Source organism: Ambystoma mexicanum, chromosome 5q (assembly GCF_040938575.1).
Source record: "Ambystoma mexicanum isolate Mex_15411 chromosome 5q, UKY_AmexF1_1, whole genome shotgun sequence".
In the NCBI taxonomy this organism is placed as follows: Eukaryota; Metazoa; Chordata; class Amphibia; order Caudata; family Ambystomatidae; genus Ambystoma; species Ambystoma mexicanum.
The window spans coordinates 251695034-251716574 of NC_090933.1; the positions used below are offsets into that span (position 1 = coordinate 251695034).

The 21541-nt window shown below is 48.4% G+C and overlaps 1 protein-coding gene across 3 annotated transcripts in view; it reads right to left on the reverse strand.

Moving 5' to 3' along the window:
* Window positions 1-21541, reverse strand: part of LOC138497355 (cytochrome P450 2J2-like) — a 503127-nt gene that overhangs the window by 156498 nt on the left and 325088 nt on the right. The window lies entirely within an intron of this gene.

Genomic DNA, 21541 nt, shown 5'->3' on the forward strand with positions numbered 1-21541 from the left:
GTCTTCACTTGCATCCAAACATAAAGGGGCCCATACATGGCTAAATTAAGGGATAGGCCTTGTAACTGGGAAGCCTGGCAATGATACCATGGAGTACTGCCTGAGCATCATCAAGCAATCCTCTACATAACACATTGCTATCCTAGAAGCCAAAACAGCATCTTGGAGGGAGAAGAACAAGTTACTTTCTTACCTGGTAATGTTCTTTCGATGGGATGGTCCGGCGACGTATTCCATATCTATGACAGGTAATGTCCACAGCTGTGCTGCTTCGGAAAATCTTTGGCGTCTGCGTCCTGCTTCGATGACGTTGATGCGCCGTCCCAGAGGACCTCCGACGACGGCCGACGTCACCCGATGTGATAAGTAGGACGCACAACGCCCATAGCCTCAGTTCTAGTTTTTTCCCAGAACGTGTGCCACCAGTTTTCTGCCAGTCAGACACACAAGGCCTTGCGGAAAAGAATTTAGAATACAAGTTTAGCATGCCCAATCAAATTGCGGAATAGAGAACTGCCTTGCCAAAGGCCAGATCTTGCCCTCTGATGGAATCGAGGGAGTAGGGACGTACAAAAGTATGTACTGAAGCCCAGGTGGCTGCATCACAGATGTGACGAATAGGAACTCCCCTCTGCAGAGCAGTAGACGCAGCCACCCCCCTGGTAGAATGGGCCCGCAAGCCAGCCGGAGGATCCTTACCCGCCAAGCGGTAACACTCGGAGATAGCTAAAATAATCCAACAAGACAAAGTCTGTTTCGTCACAGCTTGTCCCAAACGCTTTCCAGCGTAACCAATGAAAAGTTGATCGTCCACTCTGACCCGGGACATGCGCGAAATATAAAAGCTCAACGCTCTCCTACGATCAAGCCTATGGAGCCTCTCCTCTTCCTTACCAGGATGTGGAGGAGGATAGAACGCCGGAAGAAAAACCTTCTGGCTCAAATGAAAGTCCAAAACCACCTTCGGAAGAAAAGAAGGACGAACTCTAAGGACAACCCTGTCCTTATGAAACACAGTGAAGGGTGGCTTGACTGAAAGTGCCTGTAACTCACTCCCTCTGCGAGCGGAAGTAACCGCAACAAAAAAACACAGTCTTCAGAGTTAACAGCCTCAAAGGGCAAGAATGTAAAGGCTCAAACGGAGCACCCATAAGAAACTTAAGAACAAGGTTCAAATCCCAACCTGGAACCAGAAAAGGTGACGGAGGGAACACATTAGTGAGCCCTTTCAAAAACTGCGAAATTAAAGGAATTTTAAAATAGGAACACTCTTCAGACGAGCGCTTAAATATGGACAGCACCGCCCCACTTGCTAGCCCCTGTGGGCCAAAGAAAGCAAAAAGGCCCTAAAAACCAACCTCTTCATCTAAGACCCTGTCATTCTAGGTATGCACTTCTACAGTATCACCTTGTATATGAGAATATCTGTGTTGCCACCTGCTACCTAGAATAGAGTGTTAGTAACCAACTGTAACATCCCAGGTGTATCCTATGTAACCATGCAAATGCACCTAAGCGAATGTATTTATATATACCATGTGGGGCCGCTTACTGTAACCCTCAAGCAAGCCTTCTTAAAGTCTCCTTACAGCGCCTCATTGCCTGCGGGCTGTAGTGCGCTTTACAAATGCTAAAATAAAAATAAAATAAAATAAAAAAAGACAGAACCATGGGAATGTCACATTCAAAAGTATCCACATTCTGAACTCTGCACCATTCGCAGAACTTTCTCCAACGGCAATGGTACAGAGACTTAGTTGCCGGCCGCCTGGCCGAGAGCAACACCTCCATCATGTCTTCAGGGAGGTCCCAATCCTTATACCTCAACCTTTCAGAAGCCAAGCGTGAAAATTGAGGGATCTGACCTCTGGATGGAGAACCTGACCCCCCTCCCGTGAGAGCAGATCATCTCGGTAGGGAAGACGACGTGGAGGGCAGATCGACAAGTCTAGAAGATCCAGGTACCACGTCCTCCGGGCCCACGCCGGAGCAATGAGGATCATCCGGGAACCGAACCTCCGTAGCACTTGCAGGATGACAGGGACTGGAGGAAACGCGTACAGCAGTGGGAAGGACCACTCCACCACGAACGCGTCTCCTAAGGCTCCTTTTGGAGGAAATTCCTGCGAGCAAAACCTTTCGCACTTCCGGTTGACACTGGAGGCAAAGAGATCCACTTGAGGGGTCCCCCAAAGGGCGAAGATCTCCAGGAGAATCTCTTGAGCCAGCTCCCACTCGTAAGAAATCGAGCTCTGCCTGCTCAGACCGTCCGCCGTCTCGTTGTCGTCTCCGGCCAGATAAACAGCGAGATCGAAACTTCCTGCTGGATGGCCCAGAATTCGAGCTGCATCGCCTCCCTGCACAGCGGAACTGTACCTGCCCTCCCCTTTTTGTTGAGGTAGTGCATGGCCACTGTGTTGTCCGTTAGAATCAGGACACTCTTTCCATGCACAGTCGGCAGAAAAGCCTTCAAGGCTAGCCTGACGGCCCTCAGCTCCAACAGATTGATATGGAGTCTGGACTCCGACGGAGACCAACGACCGCTGACTGTCAACTCGTTGGCATGAGCTCCCCATCCCGTGAGGGATGCATCCGTCACGACCGTCACCTCCGGCCAGGGCAGTAAAAATGGGGCCCCCTTCATCAGATTGCCCTCGACGGCCCACCACAGAAGGTCCCGGGCCACCGAGGGCGGCACCTGAACAGGGTCCGGCAGCATGCCGGAGGACTGAGACCACTGGAGCTTGAGTGCCCACTGCAAAGATCTCATCCACAGACGAGCCTCTGGCACCAGAAGAATGCAGGATGCCATGAGGCCGAGCAGTCTCAAGAACTCGGACGCTGGGAGATCCTGGGCAAAATGAAACTTGTGCACCATCTGCTGAATGTTAAGAGCCCTCACCTGAGGAGGAAAACACTGCCCCAGGGACGTGTCGAGCACTGCTCCGATGTACTGGAGCCACTGCGTTGGTATGAAATGGGACTTCTTTAAATTGAGGGAGAAGCCCAGCCTGTGAAGGGAGTGGCAGGTGACGGACAGATGATCCAGGACTTGCTCGGGAGAGCTCCCCCTGATCAACCAATCGTCCAGGTAGGGGTAGACGTGAATCCCCCCTTTCCTGAGATGCGCTGCCACCACCACCATGAGCTTGGTGAAAACCCTCGGGACGGAGGTCAACCCGAACGGCAGGACCCGAAACTGAAAGTGCGAGTCGCCAACCGCGAACCTCAGGTACTTCTTGTGCTTCGGATGGATCGGCACATGGAAGTAAGCATCCTTGAGGTCGAGAGACACCAACCAGTCCTGAAGTTGAAGGGCCTGGAGGACTTGAGAAAGAGTCACCATCTTGAACTTGTCCTTCCTGAGGAGTTTGTTCAAACCGCGCAAGTCAATCCCCCGTCTTTCTTCGATATCAAAAAATAAGGGGAATACCATCCCTTGTTCCCCTCTGCTACAGGAACCAGTTCTATGGCGCCTTTCTCCAGCAGGGCTTGAATTTCCTGCCCAAGGAGTGGATCCGGACTCTTCAAAGAGAGGCTCCCAGGTGGATTGTCGTGAGGCCTCTGCCGAAAAGGAAGACAGTAGCCGTGGGTTATGATCTCCAGAACCCACACATCCGAAGTAATGGCTTGCCACTCTACAAGATGATGCGCCAGCCTTCCCCCAACCGGCGAACCATGGGACCTGGCCTCATGACTGAGTGGTAGCGGCTGCGGCGTTGCCCGAGGGCAAAGAGGCAACTGCTCGAGCGGCCTTGGCACCTCGAGTACCTTTATTTCCACATCTGGCACTCTTACGATGGCTTCTTTGAGTGTTAGCTCCCCTCGCTTTACTGAAGGATGAGTAATAGCAAAAGGAACATCCCCTCCATTGCTGTCCCCTAGGACGAAAATGCGGAGGTTGGCGAACTGCAGCGCCCAACGACTTCGCTGCAGCTTTGGAGGTCTGCAACCTCTCAAGGCTCTCGTCAGCCTTGCTGCCAAAAAGGTGTTCACTGTGAAAGGGCATGTTGAGGAGCCGGGACTGCACATCAGGAGCGAACCCAGACTTCTGCAACCACGCAAACCTGCGCATTACGGTGCTCGCCGCCATGGATCGGCTGACACAATCCGCCAAGTCTAAACCAGACTGAACGGCCTCACACATGGCATCCTTGCCATCCTGAACCATAGCAAGGAAACCATCCCGTTCGTCCCCTTCGGGAATATGTTCAGCTGCTAATGCAACACAGTTCCACAGTGTGTGTGAAACGAGACAAGGCACATATGGAGTTGGCCGTCTGAAGCGCCATACCCCCCGAAGAAAACACTTTCTTCGCCCCCGCCGTCAAAACGTTTGTCGTCCCTATCTGGAGGGATGGTAGGATACGACGCCTGCTTTGCCGGGGCCGTAGCCGCCTGCACCACCAAACTCTCCGGAGTGGGGTGCCTAGACAAGTAGCAGGGGTCGCTACTGGCTGGACGGTATTTTCGCAACAAAGACTTGCCCACTGCCGGGAGACTCTCCAGAGCAGTCCAAGCCGCCGCCACCCTTCTCCGCAGAGCCATATGAAAAGGCAAAACCGGGTCAGTGGGGGGACCGAGATCAAGGATGTCCGTGAGATCATCCTGAACGAACTCCCCTGGGGGAGCTGACCAACCCAAGTACTCGGTGACCCGAGACTTAAGGCACCGATATGAAGAATCGGCATGAGTGCCAGGCTCCGGCCTACAAAACTCCACCTCCGGAGAGGTGTCCAGTCCACTGCCGCAGGTCATCAAACTGGCTATGGCTCGAGATAAGTTCATCGGGAACCGTAACCGGAACTGTAGCATCAAGTCATCCTTTCATCACGAGACTCTGCGCGAGCCTCTCGTGATGAAAGGGTGAATGGAATGCAATGACGGCATGCGGAACGGAGCTTCAAACAGAAGCGTCCGTTACTGCCTCAGCTGGTGGGGCCTGTCCGCATACACTAACCTGCCGACAATAAATATATCATTAATCATACCCAGCTGTCTCCTTGCTTACCTCGACCACTTCAAGTGGCGACGAGGATCAAGTCAGGCCCCACCGCCCCATTTCACGCCAGCGCTGCATAAATTGCTTTTCCCCACGGAGCTTCAAACGTAATTATACGAGCGTGGAGCAGGCCTCGCAGCCGCATCAGAAGCTGTGGCTGGGCCGCTCCGCTCCAACGATCAGGCTCTCAAGAGCGTGTAGCAGGCCGTGCAGCTGTATCTCAGGCTGTGGCCGCTCCGCTCCAACTGTTTCCTGCCACTGCATTTTCCAGCGCCGGAGCGTTTATTTTCAAGTGAGTGCTGTGCTGCTTCTGTCTGTGTCCCCTGCGCTTGTTGCGTGTTATTTTCTTTCCGTGTGGAGACCCCATGGATACGCCCATTTCCTGCATCATCTGATTTTACCGTATGACATGGTGTATAAGTGCAGTATTATACACAGTATTATACAGACAGAGGAGCAAGCAGAAAATACAATATCATATTTGCACTGCATTAAATCAAAAGGAAATTTATATAATATCAGGGCAGTACAGCATACTAGGTTGGACATATTTTGGTGCCCTGTGATATATGGAAAATAATATTGTGGAAAAATAAGAGGAAAAATCTTACACTCAATTTCAATCATCATCTACACTTATTAGCATATCTCCATTTCAGCCATGTCTTTCAACAGTGTGCCACCACCGATGTTTTTTTTGTCAGATGTTGGTGAACCAGTCATTCCATGGAAAAGGTGGATAAAATCATTCGAACATTATGCCGGTGTTGTATGTGGTCAAAATTGTAGCGTAGAAAAAAGGAAATCTCTGTTGATGCACTGTCTGGGCCCAGCAGGGCAGGAGAAATTTGAAGATTTGCCAGATCTGCCTTCTGATGAAGATATTGACCTCAATGAGTATGAACGTTCAGTGAAGAAAATGGGAAAACACTATGAAAAAAAATTGAGTACCATTTTGGAACGGTACAAGTTTGGCAAAAGGACTCAAGGAGAAAGTGAAAGTGTAGAACAATATATTACAAATTTAAGGAAATTAGCTAAAACATGCAATTTCAATACCCAATTAGATGAGAGATTGAGAGACCAATTCATGTTGGAATGTAGGAGTAGTAAAGTAAGAGAGATTATGGGCTGAAGATAATCCCAATTTAGACACAGTTTTGCGTGTAGCCAAGGAAGTGGAGCACACTGAGAAATGTGTCAAGGAATTAGAGAGCAGAATGCAACTTACTGAAATTAAACATGAAACGTCGAGAGATAAAGTCAATATACCCACTACATCCAAGAATAATGAGTGTATAGCTCATGTGACAGAAAATGTCAATAGAAGATACAAGTCTGAAAGTAATAGCAGATTACCTTACAATGATGATAAAAGAAGAAAATCAAGCCCTAGGGTCAATAATGGTGATGTGAAAAGGAAGAGTCCACGCAGACGAGGTGATGACTCTAGAAGGAAGAATACCGGGAGATGTTTCAGATGTGATAGCACAGACCATTGGGCGGACAACCCAGAATGTCCTGCTCTGAAGATCATATGTGGAAAATGTAAGGGTAAGGGACATTATGCCAGATGTTGCAGGATGCAGAACATCTCTACTAATTGGATAGGAGATGATGGGTGTAGTGATGAAGATGGAGAAGAATGTGTGTTTGTTATAGCAGATGAAGAAAATGAGCAAGAAATGGAAAGCCCCAGAGCTACGGTGTGTATTGATGGAACCGACATGCAAATGATGAATGATTCAGGGGCCAAGTATACCCTATTACCACAGAGTATGTGGGACAAGAAGAAACACAAATACTTGCATGAACCAGACATAAAACCCAGAGCATATGGAGGAGTTAAGATAGATGTCATTGGATGGTTCTGGGGAGCACTCAAATTCAAGGAAAGGAAGGCCGATGGGAAAATATACATAACCAAAGAGGGGAGAACACCTTTATTAAGCTGGACTCACCAGAGCAAACTCAAGGTAAAATTAGATGCTGCATCTGATGAGTCAGTATACTCAGTTGAAAGTGGTTTTGGGAGAATCCAAGAAATCAAAGAGACCACTAGTAATGTTGACATGATAACGGAAGTTTTCAGGAAAGAGATTGGATGCCTGCGTGGATTTGTCCACAAGATCAATATGAAGCCAGGACATACTCCGGTGGCGCAGAAGTTACGCAACATTCCACTTTCTATGAGAGAAGAGGTAAGAAAGGAGATCAAATTATTGGAGGATCAGAAGATCATTGAAAGAATAGACGCCAGCGAATGGGTTTCACCTTTGGTAGTGTTAAGAAAAAAATCTGGTAAACTGAGAATATGTGTGGACATGAGAGAATTAAATAAATGTGTAATTCCAGACAGACATCCACTCCCTAATATACAAGAGATCGTGTCCACCATTGGGCCTTCGAAATATTTTTCTACCCTTGATCTAACATCAGCTTATCATCAAATTAAGTTGCATAAAGAATCTAAGAAGATGACAGCATTCATGACACCAGATGGATTATACCAATACAGAAGAATGCCTTTTGGGCTGGTGTCAGCCGCTTCAGTATTCCAAAGAATTATGCACAAAATGTTTGAAGATGATGAAGGAATCATTTGTTTCCAAGATGACATCTTAGTGCATGCCAATGATCAAAAAGTACATGATGAAAGGTTACGATGTGTTTATAAAAAATTATATGAAGCAGGAATGACTCAGTAGAGACAAATGTAACATCAATCGCAGTGAGATTGAGTACCTGGGACATACCATTTCTGCTGGAGGCATAAGACCGAAGAAACAACTAGCTGATGCCATAGTGAACATGCCGAGACCCAAAACAAAGGAAGAAGTACGTACATTCATTGGGATGGCAGAGTACTATTCGAAATTTATAAAGGGTTTTGCTTTGCATACAGTTCCACTCCGTGAATTGTTAAAAAAGAAGACATTTGAATGGGATGTGGAATGTGAAGAAGAATTTGAAAATATCAAGTCGGAATTGAACAAGGCACCATCGTTAAAGAATTTCAAGAGTGGTAATAAGACTATAATTACAACTGATGCTAGCAACTTGGGCTTAGGCGCTGTCGTCACCCAGGAAGTTGATGGGAAAGAAGTCTTAATTGCTTTTGCATCAAGGGTGTTAAAAGGTGCAGAAAAGTCATACGCTACAATAGAGAAGGAAATTTTGGCAATCAAATGGGCAACAGAGAAATTCAGGAATTTTATTTGGGGAGTGGAGGTGGAAATTCGTACTGACCATAAACCGTTAATACATGTTATTATGAATAAAGGATTGGATAATGTGTCAAACAGAATCAAGAGATGGGTCATACTTTTACAAGAATATAACTGTAATGTACGATACGTGCCAGGAGTGAAAAATCGTGCTGCTGACTGTCTATCACGTCTCACTAATAACTCTGAGACAGACGATGAAAGTGAAGTTAATTCAGAGGTCATATTGGATATTGAAACGCTGTCCATATCAAAAACAGAATGGGAAGAGGCAGAGAATCAAGATGAAGATATGGGTCGTTTGAGACAAATTATTCAAAGCAGCGAGAACCTTAGGAAGAATAAGTTTGAAGAATGTAATCTCATGGAATATTGGAGAGTTGCAGAGGAACTCAATGTGATGAACAACAGAGTTATGAGAGGAGATCGAATAATTCCACCTGTGAATCTACGACAAAAGATCGTTGAATTAGGTCATGAAGGACATCAAGGAATAGTGAAGACCAAACAGAGAATACGTGATGATTATTGGTGGCCAGGATGCAATTTGCAGATCGAGAGAACCATCAGAGAATGTATCCTTTGTAATGAGAGTGACAGAGTGTGTGTGGGTGCAAAATACCCAATGGTGATAACGAGCATTCCAGGAAAAGTCTGGGATGAAGTAGGCATGGATATACTAGGGCCTATTTATTGTGATGGTAAGCAGAAATTTTGTTTAGTGGTAATTGATCTGTTGACCAGATGGGTAGAAGTTTCAATTAAACCTAACATGAATGCAAGGATGATTATAGATTTCATGTCAGAAATATGTGCTAGAGAAGGTTTCCCGAGAAGCATATTAACGGACAATGGTGTCCAATTTAGATCGAAAGAAATGGAAAAGTTCTGTACTGAGAATTCTATTGTACATAAAAGGAGTACAATATACCACCAGCAAACGAATGGAGTAGTTGAGAGATTCAACAAAATACTCAAGGACGCCATTCGTTGGGCCTGGGCAAATAATCTTAACTGGGAAGAAGCGGTAAAAAGAAAAATAGTTGCTCATCGCTTCACGCCTCATAGTACTACTGGTTTATCACCTTTTGAGTTGAGTAGAGGACGTAGAGCAAACACCAAATTGACTCCATCCTGGTTGGGGAGGGAGACTGTTGTTAGGAAAGACTTTGGAGAGGTAGTGGAGAACATTAGGAACAGACAGATAAGGAACAAAATAGCTCATGACAGTCATGTGAAAAGGGATAAAGGTAATGAAAGCCCTAAAGTAGGAAGTCTGGTGAGAATTAAACTACCTCCAGTGATGAGAGATGGACCTTGCAAATGGTCCAAGCCAGTGAGTGTGATTGAAGTGTACAAACATGCAGTGAGAGTACAAGATGGAAGAGTCTGGAATATGGAGAGGGTATGTGTGATGAAACCATGCAAAAATGTGATAACGAATGAGCTAATACACGGAGGACAAGCAAGTTGTAGTGGGAATGAGAATGTGGAAGAGAATGATAGGCAGGTGAGATTTATGTCGGATTGCATTAGGGAACGTGTAGGAAATACATCTAATAAGAATGCAATGTCAAAATTTTCCTTGCCAAGAATAAAATCAGATCTTTCGCGAGTGTCAAGAACAGGAAGAATAATCCGCAGACCGGATCACTTGGAAGACTTTATTTAAGGATACAGAAGAACTTTCATCAGACTGTTTTAAGTGACGTGTTTAAGGAAGGGAGATGTGTAGCATCAAGTCATCCTTTCATCACGAGACTCTGCGCGAGCCTCTCGTGATGAAAGGGTGAATGGAATGCAATGACGGCATGCGGAACGGAGCTTCAAACAGAAGCGTCCGTTACTGCCTCAGCTGGTGGGGCCTGTCCGCATACACTAACCTGCCGACAATAAATATATCATTAATCATACCCAGCTGTCTCCTTGCTTACCTCGACCACTTCAGGAACCAAGCCGCCATCAGACCCTTCATCACCCTCTGAAATGTACTCCAGGTGGGGAGAGGAAGACCTCTGGGGACCAAAGCAGTGCCTGACCTTAGCCAGACCCTTTCTAGGGGCAAACCCCGTGCCACGGGGCCCCTCCGACACCACCGCCTCGAAAGGTGTTGAGGGCGGAGCTCCGAGCGTGTCTCTTGACGACCTAGGTGCCGACGGTGTCGACGACCCCCTCGGAAGCGGAGCCTCGAGAGAAATTGACGATGACCTCAGCGCCACAGGCGTCGACGTCTTCTTCGAAGACGGCACAGGATCACGCGTTCTCGAGCACGTCGAGGACCGGGACCTGGAACAGGCATGGCGAGAACGACTACCCTTGTCCGAGCGGGACCTCTCCCGCGAGCCGTGCCGACCACCCGAGCCCGAAGGCGTACGAGCGGTGTCTCTCGACCGGTGCCGACCGATCCCACACAGAGGCGCAGACGGCCCAGTGCCCTGCGATTCAAGAATCGCTAGCATCTGCTTCCCGAAGGAAGCCCATTCCTCCGGTGTCGCTTGCATGGAGGGATAAGCGACCCGCCGACGGGCGGAGTCCTCGGAAGAGGACGGGGAAGGCGACCTATGCCGGCGCTTCCGGGAATGCCTCGAAGAGGGGAGGAGTGGCGAGACCGACTTCTGGAAGGAGACCCACTGGACTTCTGACAATGACGCGGAGAGTCGCCCCTCGAGTCATCCGTCTAAAGCCCCGCAGACCTCGACTTCCGGGGCTTAGACACCCGGCCTACCGACAGCTTCTTCTTGCGTTCCTGCAAGGCCTTTGCCGTGAGCGACTGCCAGTCGACACAGTCGTCCGTATCTTGGGCCTCCCAGAGGCACCAGAGGCAGGCGTCGTGCGAGTCCGTGACCGACATCTTGGACCCACAGTCCCCGCATTTCTTGAAACCCGGACGCGGGGTTGAAGACTAAGAAGACATCGCCACGAACAGGTCTTCACAACAAACCGAACAGGTTCAATGAACCGAGAATTGAAAACAGCAAACTCCAACGAGTCGAGGCGTACCGAGATTCACAAAGCGAACACGTTCGCGGAAAAACGGAACTGAGGCTATGGGCGTCGTGCGTCCTACTTATCACATCGGGTGACATCGGCCGTCGGAGGAGGTCCTCGGGGACGGCGCATCAACGTCATCGACGCAGGACGCAGACGCCAAAGATTTTCCGAAGCAGCACAGCTGTGGACATTACCTGTCATAGATATGGAATACGTCGGAGGACCCATTCCCATCGAAATATGTTTTGCTACAACAGAGGTTTGGAGGAATACGGCTATTGTGCCCAAACCAGCTATGATGTCAATGAATTAATAGAGGCCAATGCTATTCAGTCATTCTTAATTTAATTTTATTTCAGCATATACCATAAAATGTAATTTACAGCAATAAAACATACAGAATTCCATTAATAGATACATAAAATACAAAAATGAAAGGCTCAAAACCATAAAAAAAAGACTTCTTGCAAATTTAAAAATAGTCATCTATGACTCCCCTGCAGCCCCCAAGTAGTTGATAATTTCAACAAAGCAATTTTCTTCCAAAATTGTTTTCAGCAGACTGTAAGCTTTGTCAATAGTTCTTATTTTTCGCTCAGTACACACAGTATTAAATAGCTTCTCCTTTCCTTGTTGTATAAAGGGCACATACACACGAAACGCCCGAAATCCTCCACCCTCGTAATACAAGGTTTACACTTGTCTGAGCAGTCTATATTCCACCGGGAAGTAAATTGCTGGACAGAGCTAAATTTAACCATCCCCAATTTTAATATGAGTGATCAAGCAGTTTCGTATGGGTGTTAGGAAGAATAAGTAGAACAGAGTGAGGTTGACATCTAAGTAATGTAAAGTGGTCTTATATAGCGCCCTTCTTCCAATAATGTTAGCCTTGTTGTGCTTGGCTCTGTAAAAAATTAGGGCAGGGTGTGTTAATCAGATGGCAGGAAGTGTGCCGAACAAGGAGTCCAAAGAGATAGTGACATATTCAAGTTTTTTTTTCAAAATCAAAGAATCAAAACATCCAACCTGCCCTAGTTCTATGAGGGAGGTTCCCTACCCAACATTAAAAAAAGGGTGTACGTTAAAATCCCAACATAAAAGTCCTTCATCCTAATACTAACTAGCTGAATAGCCCTACCACTTTAGAAAAAAATTAACGCATGAATACGGACCAGGTCACAGCCTATGGGGGAGCCTTATGCCTTGTCCAACACTGGGCTTTTATGGATTGTTCAACAAGAATGGTCTTCAAAGTTCTTGTAACACAGTAGGATATCCTTCCTAGTCTTTGTATCTATTTGTGGTGTTCACCCTTCCCTTTTTAAACAAAGAAAATTGCCTCTTGCTGTGCATATTTCCATTCCTCCAGGACTTCTTAGAACCAAAAAATAAATATAACTTCTTTCTGTTCCACCTTCGAGGTGTGGGACTCCCAAAGTTCTGTGATCCTGAAGTTACTTTTCTTTAAAGTTATTTTACATAAGATGTCTGTCCACCCTGGTTTGTCAAAGATCAAAATACCTTCCATGGCTTTCGTAGCTCTGATTCAAAATGTTCCTATCTTTTTCCTTTTCCCTATCATAGGTTATTTGCACACACTGGTTTCTCAGGCTCCCGTAACCTTGATAGCTTTCTCAGCTGATCTTCACACAGTTCATATCTCTTTCAATCCCTCTTTCATAGGATATTTTCACAATTGGGTTTCCCAGGCTCCCGTAACCTTGATAGCTTCTCCAATTGTTACACAGAATGTTCCTATCATGTAATGGTATATTCTCTGTCTGGTTGGTCAGGCTCCAGTAACCTCTTCGGTTCTTGTAACCTTCAATCAATGTCTCGGTTGGATTTCTCAGGCTCCCGTTACCTGGTCTGCTCTTCCCGTTGCTACTTGGCTCAGTAGCTACGGTCCAACGTGTGAGGAGCTCGGGGACACAGGCTTCCTCAGGCAGTCTGGTCTCCGCCTCAAAGGCCTGCCAGTCCACCACAGCTTCTTTGTGGTTACGCCACCAGATGACACTATTGCATTTCTTTCTCTGCCTCCGCCTCCTACGACCTTGGCTTTCCAGTTGGGTAGAACTTGAACTCTCCAGCATTCGGCTATCGCTTTGCTCACCCTCCTTGCTGCTAGATGCTCTGCAGCCCTGCTTGGCTCTGCCCCTCCAGAAAGTCGATTATTCAGAGGCTCGCCTCTGTGCACGGGTTCTCCATCCCCCTTAGGAGTCTCTTGGATTCAAAGATGCTCTGTTTTTTATACAAGTCCTCACACACAAAAGCGGTGTGACCTTCTTGGACATTGGCGCTCAGGCAATCTGCAGCATTACCTGAAGTCAAAGGGATGGAACAAGCTGGTAACTCTTGTTCTCCAGCATGGGTCTAACATGGATTCACATGCTCATGGATATTCCCAGTCAGGCTGGGAATCCTCTGTAATAAAAAGCAACTTGGCTTTAAGCTACAACTGTATGTCGCTTGTATATCCTATTGTTGTCACTTTGGGTCATACTGCCCCATCCAATGACATCCGTCGTCCTCAGCTCCACCCCTGGTAGCCATCTTCAGATCTGGTCATGCACTTTAAGTGGCAGTAAAAACCGAGAAGAGCAGAGAGAGGAAGGAGGGAGGGTTCCCATGTGAATCCATGTAAAACCCATGCTGGAGAACAAGAGTTACAGTAATGTAACTTGTTCGTTCTCCAGCATGGAGTCTTACTCGGATTCACATGCTCATGAAAAGGATTACACAGCAGTACACTTACACAACCACGGGAGGTGGAAAGGCTCAACAGAAGCTATGCACTTACCCCTGGAACATACCACCTCATTCAAACAAGTTGCAAAGCACTGCTTGTCTGACACAAGACTCCGCCCTGGAATCCCTGTCAACACAGTACAATCTTGTGAAAAGGTGGTAGAACACCATGTAGCAGCGCCATAGGGAATATTCTGATGAGGCCCTCGAAGAACTCCTTAACCAGCCTGTGTGACCACAGGGAGAGCTTGCCTGAAGCCCGGTGTACTGGCACATGACGGACAGGTGTACCTTGATAAAGCCATGGGCAAGGCCAGACTTTACAAGCGATAGCAAGTAAAGAAGAAGTGGTTACGCTGCTATGCGCAGCAGAGAAATCTTCTGGGACTCCAGGGTCAGTGCTACCACTAGGCAAGGTTAGCCCACTTTCCTATAATGTGAAAATGTTAGAGCGGCAAATGCCGCCAAAGGCAATTACCACTTATACATTTTTTGGATACATATATTTATTATTCTCTCCATCGAGTTGTCTCGACTACTTGAAGGCGCCCGCACTCTTTCAGCACTTTCTGTAGCAGCAGACAGGAAAGCAGGCACTGAGGTTAAGGTCAAGTGTGGGAGTGGCGCTACTGCTGTGCCGTGTACAGGGCCTCAGGTCGTACCTGTGCATTAGCACTGCATAGGCCATCGTGCTAATGTTCTTCTGGACCATCCATGGCCCACCCAGGCCCTGCACTAGCTGCAGCCGGACTCAGTGGGGCGTGGTTGGCGGCCGTCCCCGAGAGAGACTCATACACATGCACAGTCAGTAGAGGACACAAATAGGAGTTAACCTAATAAAAAGGTATCATCGCCACAAGATCCTGTGTTTTTTGCGTATGGTAAAAAGTAATTAGCTTCATGTTATTCCAGCCACTGTGTCAAAAGAAAGTTTTAAACAGTAGGAGTAAAGGGAATGATGTAGATCATTCATACTATGTGTGGGCACTGCAACTATTTGAAGTGGCAGGGCATGGAGGTGTTGGGGTACTGACGCCGGCAACAAAATTACCTTTTACCTAGAGCAGCAAAGTTCCTTGTACCAGCCCTGTGGGACGGGCACCCCGCTGTAAAGCGCTTGCACTTGTGTTTGTAGCAGGCAGGTGTAGATGGGGCCCTGGCCCTGGCAAGAATGTCCTTGCAATCCAAAGGTAGCGAGTAGTGTCCAAATTCTAGGGCTGCAGGAGCCAGGTTGCGAGGCTCAAAGAGGCTGGGTCATGGAGCAGGATTGACCCCCCTGTGGAGAGCAGGTTTTGAAGAGGAGGCAGTTTGATGGCTGGAGCCACCAACAGTGACCGCGTCTGAGTGTATTGGTCACTCATAGCAACAGAGTAATCAGCGTGAATGCGTACAGGAAGAGGCCCTCCCAAGGGAACCAGAAGGCATCCCCTAGTCTCCTGGACTGAGGATACCTGCTGGCAAGGTTCTGGCACTTGTTGGTTGCTGTCGCATAGAGGTCGATTTGAGGGCGACCCCACTCATTGAAGAGACACAACACTTGTGCTTGCTTGAGCTACCATTCATCACAGAAATGCAGCTCCCTGCTGAGTGAGTCCACATTGTTGTTTTGAACACCTGCCGGGTGAAATGAGAAGCAAAACAGCTGGTAAGCAGTGGCCCAGTGCCGCAGATTCTGCACCCCCAGAGAGAGAGAACAGGGGAGCGTGTCCCGCCCTGCTTCCTGATGCTTAACACAGTGGTTGTATTGTCCGTGAAGACTCGCAACATCTGCCCCTGGAGCGGAGGCTAAAACAGAGCCCAGAAGACTGCCCACAGTTCTAGGGTGTTGATGTGCAACTCGTTTTTTTCAGGGAGCCAGAGCCCTCTGGCATAAGATTGTCCTGTGTGGGTGCCCCAACCCTCCAGAGAGCAGTGATTGGGACAGTCTCTTCATACAAGGTGGTCTGAAAGGGAGCACCCTGCGATAGAGGTGGGCAAAAGGACAATCAGTGCAGGTCTTGATGGAAAGTCTGAGGACGATCTTGTTGGTCCATAAGCCCGAGACCGGTTTCCATCTGGCACCTGGAATTCTTAAAGTGGTTAGATCTGCAGCCAGCAATGAAGAACCAGGAGGTCATCATCCCTAGGAAGCACTTGATGAGTCGACTGTTGCAATCTCAGTTGCAGACAACCACAGAACCTTCCCCACAATGCCTTTTTTTTCTCCAGTCTGCCAATGATTTAGTGTCATGATGCCTACCCCCGGGGACCCAGACCAAGTCCAGCAACCCCGGAAGCAGGCATCAAGTTACCCCAACCAAGTCCAACAACCCCTGCTAGGGGCTATTTGGATGCAGTTCTGGCGCCTATGGCGCCAGGCTCATATGGAGAGTCAGTCCTGGTGCCATAGGCGCCAGGCTCAGATTAAAACTTACCAGATGCAGACCATGCTGCAAAAGCTCCAAGCCAAAGGAGGTTTGGAAGGGACTATTTTTTTACTCGGGTGGGGCTGGGGAGGAATACTTGCCTCGGACTACTTTGGAGCGGCTATTAAAACCAGGCCCGAAGAGCAGCACACGCTTCGCGTTATTCTGCATCCAGCAGCGTAACGCTCACCGTGCCTGCAAGTCTGCATCCAGCCTTCTGCCACGCCCGCCTCGAGTTTGTAGCTCCTAGAAAAAGGGAGAAAGAAGGAGAAAAGGTTAGAACAAGAGCAATACCTTTAATCCTTACCTGAATTCCCGATCCATCGCGCCTTAGAGCTGGAAGAAAGAAGTTATTTTATGCGCATTGCCTTGCCTGCTGCAGCGCCGCGCCGCGCTGAACTCACCGGCCTTCACAGCAACTTCACATTCCACCGCATCCTCCTGCATGTTCCCGCCGCACTCCGGCACCTAAGAAGAAGACAAGAACAGCAAGGTGAGCCAAGGGAATACACAGAGGAATATTAGTTACCCCCCATAGACTTACCTGATTTTACCACCGGGGGTACTATTCCTCTTCACGGGTCGGTGCAGATTCCACTGCATCTTTGTCGAACCCCGGCCCCTAAGGGGAAACAAAAGGACAGCAAGGACTAACAAGGGGAACCCTCCTCACCACAATAGACTTACCTGATTTTACCGCCGGAGGTATTATTCCCCAAGACTTCATACTTTCTCTCAGCACCTGAATAAGGGAGAAAGCAACAGGTTACACATTGACATTATTTTATCGAACTGAGTTGGAAAATACAAATCCTTACCAGAATACTACCGGTTGCCACGAGGAACTCTTCATTAGGGTCAAGCTGCAACCTGCAAGAAATTGGACAAGAGTGAAAGTAAGGCATTTGAACTCTTACGAACTTTATACTTACGGCGTCTTGCCGGGAATCTCAGAGTCAATATTGTTCTGGAACTCACCAATTCCTTCGAGCCAGTGAAGCAACTGGTTATCAACGCGCCCCTGCGCTCAATGCAGGATGGAGAGCTCAACTTTTCAAACCATCAGGTGAGACTATAAGAGGGGACATCAAAGGCTATCTGTGGGGAGAACAGCGGGGGTGGGAGGATTTACGCTCAACTCCACGGGTGGTTAATTCCCTTTCAACTCCACAGGTGGTTAATCCCTTTCTCCATTTGCAGAAGAATATTCCTACGGGCCAAGCAAACGAAGCTAGGTGGGCAGTCCAATCCGTCATCTCGGCCCTACGCATCACATTGGTGGAGACCACAGCAGTCCAGTCCAGATCGACGCCTCTGTGGGAGCCAGGTGAGCGTAACATTTAGCTAGGCACCCAACTCGAGCCCGGAACCCAGAGAAAATGCATTCTGGGACAGCACTATGCAGGATTTGGGATAGTTTATTGAGAATGCCAGAGAGGTTAGAGGGTGGCTAATTTCTGCTGTATTCCATACCGCTAGATTGTGTGAGCGAGAATGGATCAGCCAGTCGTCCAGATATGGGTACCCGTAGGCACGTATGCGACAAAGAAAGGAGGCCACCAGAGCCAGGCACTTGGTAAAAACTCTTGGAGACGATTTGAGGCCAAAAGGCAGTGCCTTGAATTGGTAGTGCTTTCCTTGGACGACGAAACGGAGGAACCTTTAGTGCTTTGGGTGGATAGGGTATGGAAATATGCTTCCTGCAAATCCAGCAATGCTAGGAAGTCTCCTTCTGACTGCTGGGGCACAGGCTGCAATGTGATCATCATGAACTTTTGAGATTTCAGGAACTTGCTGAGATGATTTAGGTCTATGATGTGTCTCCACCCCCCCAGACATCTGAACCGGAAAGTATCAGGAGTATAACTGCTATATCCTTGGGCTATTGAATCCCCCCAGCGCCTTCCATTATCCGCAGGTTTGTCATCCCACCCACTCATTCAGTGGGAACCCTGGAGTTGGCCCCAGACGAACCAGGAGCGAGGCTGCAGGCTGACTCACCCATTGACCCTATAGAAAGGTGCGCAGAAGGTAGGGAGACCCAACCCAGACAACTCAAACCAACTGTAAACCGTATCTGGAGTATACTCTGGAGCCCCAGACATTGCCCCTTTCGGGAATATGGCCTGGACTTCCTTGAGGAGCTGTTCTCCATGTTGCTCCTGCCTTGCAATGAGACGGATGTGAGTGCATTTGCTTTGAAACTCCAAGGTGTGGCCATGTTGGATGATATTGAGCACCCATCTGTCCATGGAGAGGTTGCTCCACTGGTGGACAAATTGCGATATCCAACCCCCGCCGATCGGGGTGCGAAAGTGCAGTTCCAGGCCCTGGGTCAGGTCAGGATTTCTTGGTTGTTTGCACCCTGGATGCTGGGGTGCCACACCGCTGGGCACCTCCCCAATAGGTTTGCAAATGTCCTCTGTATGCCTCCTGCATGGTGGATCGAGAGGCTGGCAGTAGGCCGGGCACTTTAGAGGTTCTGGAAACCCTTCTCTTAGAGGAGCAAAAGGACTGCTTTCTCAGTTGAAGCGTGCCTAATGAATGCACTGTCTCCGGATCTGTCTTGATAGTGAAGAGACTTGCTGGAGAGATTGTCCCCATTGAACGGCATGTTCAACACCTTAGCCTGTACATCCAGGCGGAAGGATCGATCGGATCAACTTCAAATTAGTCTCAGTGTCTCAACAAGGCTGCACCTCAATATCTAAGTGAGAAAATCACAAGAAAAACCTCATCCCAACTGACTAGGTCCACCAACTCCTTCCTGATCAATGTTCCACGGTTTAACTTGAAAAGAGCAGGAGGAATTAGCGTCCCTGTCCAAGCAGCCTTAGCCTGGAACGCCCTCCCCATTCACCTACATACTGACCAGCCTTTCCAGAGCTTCAGGTCCAACACTAAAAAATGGCTCTCCGCGAATGACACTCCTTCCCGCTATATTTAGAACATTAGGGACTATCCCCTAACTCCTATGCTGCGATGCACTCATCTTCTGACTTTTGACATCTCCTTTACACAGATGTATCTGTTGCTCTCTTGGTAGACATGCTATGTACCTATCCTACATTGGTATCTCACCTCCCAATGTATCAATTTGCGTTGTCTGAATCTACTGTTATTCTATGCTGTCTTGTAATGCACCCAGATACCCAAGGGTATGGTGCGCTTTATAAATAATAAACAAACAAGGTTGTGGCTTCAAGCCAGCCTTGGCAGCATACTGCTACGCCATTCCCCATCTCCTGGAATACAAAGTCCACAATGTCAAGGGTGACAGTGATAGCGTGGCCAGAGGCCACCTGACCTTCCTGAAAGATGATTAGGGCCTCAGCCTTCTCGTCATCTAGGAGGAATTCAAGCAAGGGTCCAAACTGGTAGCAAAGCCCCCTATCGTAGCATGCAAGAATGGCCAAGGGATTGGCAGTCTTGATGGTGGATGCTACTGTTGTAGTGATGCGCTAATCAGCAGCATGTAACTTCAACATGTGGAAGAGTGCAAGATGAAGGGTTGGCTGACCTTTTTCTTGCTACTGCTGAGTCAGGCGTTGCATGACTCCTGAGGCATTTGGGTGCTGTGTCTCTGACACTGTTCTTTTCCAACTGCTCCTTCTTAGGGGGAGAGGAATAAGCATTCCTCATGACCACAAATCCGTCCTCGCAGATGTCGTCAAGTAGAGGGACAGACTCATTTTCCTGCAGGACTCAATGCTGATAAAGAAATCAGGTGGCAAGTGCAAGAATTAAGGGCAAACAGCAGGTGACTAATAAGTGCAGGTAAGGGGACTGTACAGTTGCAGATACAAGCCCAAGTGCAAGGGTTGCCAAGAGGCAGTGCGAGTATGCAGCTCGGTGGGCAGGGACATGGGCTGATTTCAGAGAGTACCCTGGAGTCCAGTGCAATAACAGACAGAAATCAGCCGAGGGGAGGAAGAGAGAAGGCAGAAGCAAAGAGGAAGGTCTTGAGGTCCTTCCGGAACCGAAGATGGTTCTCCTCCACTTTCAGAGAGGCAGGGAGGCAGTTCCAGAGGGAGGCCCCAGCCAAAGAATGATCTACCGCCACCTCATTGCTTGGAGAAGCGACTGACCCAGAGGGAGTTGGAGGTGGAGGAGCGAAGAGCTCGAGTAGGAAGGTATTTCCGAAGGGAGAGTTGAAGGTATTGTGGCCCCAAGCCCCAGAAGGCCTTGTGGACAACGAAGAGGGTCTTGAACTTAATCCTAGCAGCCACTGCGAGCCAATTAAGAAATTAAGAGATTCCAGGGATGGAGAGATACGATCCCTGGGCTTGAGGCCAAGGATAAGTCTTGCAGTCCTGTTTGGATGAGTTGCAAAGGGCAGAGAGCAAAAGCAGGCAGATATAGAAAAGGCTGTTGCAGTAGTCCAGCCTAGAGAGAACAAAGGTTCTAGAGACTGTGAGCTTCTGGGGGAAGGAGAGGAAAGGAGGAAAACCTCTGAGGAGGTGCAGTTGGTAGTTTGACTTCTTAGAGACGTCAGAGATGTAAGTGTGGAGCTGAAGACGACCGCAAGGTTCTTAGCCTCTCGGGTGGGAGCAGGAAGAGGGCCAAGGGAGGCAGGCCATAGAGTGACAGGAAAGGAAGGTGCCTGTGTGCCAATGAGGAGAATCTCTGTCTTACTGGCATTAAGGAAGAGGTCATTGGTGGCACACCACTCCTGGATTGCAGACAGTCAGAGATGAGAGAGGGAGAAGAGGTGGCAGAGGGGAACCTGAAATCGAGCTGAGTCATCAGCATAGCACTGAAAGTTGGAGCAGAGATCAGCAATGGGGTGGGCAAGGGGTGCCAATGATTGGTTGAAAATCCAGGGAGAGCAGTTAGGCTCCTGGGGAGCACCACAGGTGGAAAGTGAAACAGAGGAAAGGAAGGACCCAAGTTGGATCTGGCAGGGTCGGTTGGAGAGGAAAGAGGTCAGCCAGGCCAGGGCCTGATCGGTGATACCCAGGTTATCACAGAGGTGGTTGAGCAGGATGGCATGGTTGACCGTGTCAAAGGCAGAAGAGAGATCAAGTAAGATGGGGTCAGAGGGGATAGAAGGGAGATTAGAATCAAGGTTGGAGAGCAGGTCTTTGTGGATGTTCAGGAGAGCAGTTTCCATGCTTCTGGTCACTCTGAAGCCAGACTGATGGTCATGGAGATAACCAACAGAG